Source organism: Mus musculus, chromosome 11 (assembly GCF_000001635.26).
Source record: "Mus musculus strain C57BL/6J chromosome 11, GRCm38.p6 C57BL/6J".
NCBI lineage: Eukaryota > Metazoa > Chordata > Mammalia > Rodentia > Muridae > Mus > Mus musculus.
In genome coordinates, this window is record NC_000077.6 from 25,376,944 (window position 1) to 25,379,131 (window position 2,188).

Here is a 2,188-nt window from a genome sequence, read left to right on the forward strand (position 1 = left end):
GATTAATGAGGCTTTTCTTCTCTTAAGTCTTAATCCTGTGCTCTCTCCTTGATACACCCTACTTCTTCCTTCTCTCCCCCTTTCCTTCCTCTCTCTTCTCCCTTCCACATTTTTTCTCTCCCTCCTCTACCAAATTATTTGGTAACAAAAGGAACATCACAACAGGATAAACTGAAAAGAATGCTAAAGGTTTCTGTTACATCTTTTATACATTAAATTTTTGCTTTGGCTGTTATTTTAAGCATAATAGACAATACATTTCTATACTTCTGAATATACTTTTATTTTCTTCCTTTCACAACATGAAATTATAATAGTATCAATAGAGCTTATAAGAAAGGAGATGAGAAAGAAAGGAATGGTACAATGGAGGAAGAGAAAGAAAAGAGAGATAAGGAAAGTTTCTGTTCATCATCCTCTTTGGTTCTTCTAACATACAATGTGAACACTGAAAGAGCTGGCTAAACTCCTCTGACTCAGACATTCTCTCCATCTTGATGTCTTTACTGTGTTGAATAGTGTTCCTCCAGAAGTCATGCTTACTTGAAACTCAGGCAGATACCTTTTTAGAAAAGGAGTTTTTGAGGATGTAATTAGCTACAGCAAGCTCATTCTGCATTAAAGTCAGCCTTAAATCTAAAGTGACTAGGATCCTTAAACAAATAGAGGACAAACATAGCCAGAGTCATACACAAGAACAAAGTGGAGGCAGGAAGTGGAAACACAGAGACCTAAGACCAGGTATGTTAAAGATTTCTCCAGCAATCTAGAGAAGGCAGGCATTTTCTCCTGCTGATGATAGGGGCAGTAAATATGAGCAAGTTCCTCAGAAGCCTTTATTTACTTCATGTTAATGGCTATCTCTTGCCCAACTAAGCCACATGGCTCAGTTCTCACTGAGAAGGCTAGTCACTCACTCACAGTTGGTTTGAGTTGTACTTAAGCAACAGAACACTTTCAGGAACTCAATCTCAATTTTCCAAAATTATAATGACAGTATTTATAATGCAGGATCAATAAATGTTTTACCTATGTCTAAACTTTTTATTACTATTACCTTCTGAAAGGCCAAGGATTTGACTTGGCTTTGAATATGCTAGAAAAAAATGCCCTTTCATTGAGCTATCTAGATGTTTTTTTTGTGAATAAATAAATGAATGCATAAAAGAAAAATCGCCTCACTCTGAAGTGGGCTAGGTGAGCTTTTGGAGGAAAAAATGATTTACTTGAGTCTATAAACACAGGAGAGAGAAAAAAAAAACATGCTTTATTACTTAGCATATTTTCTTTTCTCGCTCACCAACTTCACACTCTAAATAAACAACATGATTCCCAGGCACCATTCATACTAGAGTGGTATGGACATATTCCAAGCAAAATAGAACAAGAATAGTTGAGGGTAAATGCAAATTGAATTGTGCTGAATCCAGCTTGCAGCCCTAGCCTGATATTGGCCAGGGTCAGCCGTATGTGGAACTTGAACACATCTTTGGCACCATGTTCATTTTCATAATAAACTTCTTTTGTTGCTCTCACACAGGTTCCCTGGTTTACTGTCTGAATATAACACTCAACAGAACAAGTACTTTTGCTGAGTTCAAACTCAGCCTTTGTTTTCATGGTCTTTCCTCAGTGTCTATAGTTTCTCAGGCAGAATCTATATGTCTTTGCTACAATAGTTACAGCATGTGTCTTGCTGCAACGTAATCCTATAATTTTAGCAGTACAGGATGAAGGTGGGAATAGATGCCGTCCATAAATTTGGCTGGAAATATGTCTTTCAGTATGTTGCCTCTTTAGAAAAAAAAAAAAGTACTTTAAGTTAGCCACAAAGCAAGCAGAAATACCAGAAATGTGTGTCACCCTTCTGTGTTTATGACAGTTATACTGGCTTGGAAGCAAGCCACAAGGTGTGTTCCTCTTGGAGGTACATGTGACAAAGCTAAAAATAGAAATAGGAATATTAGATCATTAAAACCAAGTAGCACTATGTTGGGTCTTCCCAAGAATGAGGTTATTTTGGCCACACTAATCTTAGGAAGTAGATGGACACCCATCCTCCCTGCCAGGTTGTGCTTCATGTTTGATCCTCGATAGGTAGACATTCTCTGCTTCCCCCTGGGCCTCCTAGACTGCCTATGGGCTCTATTGCAGCCTGCTGAGCTACTTTGGAGGCAAATGATGCATT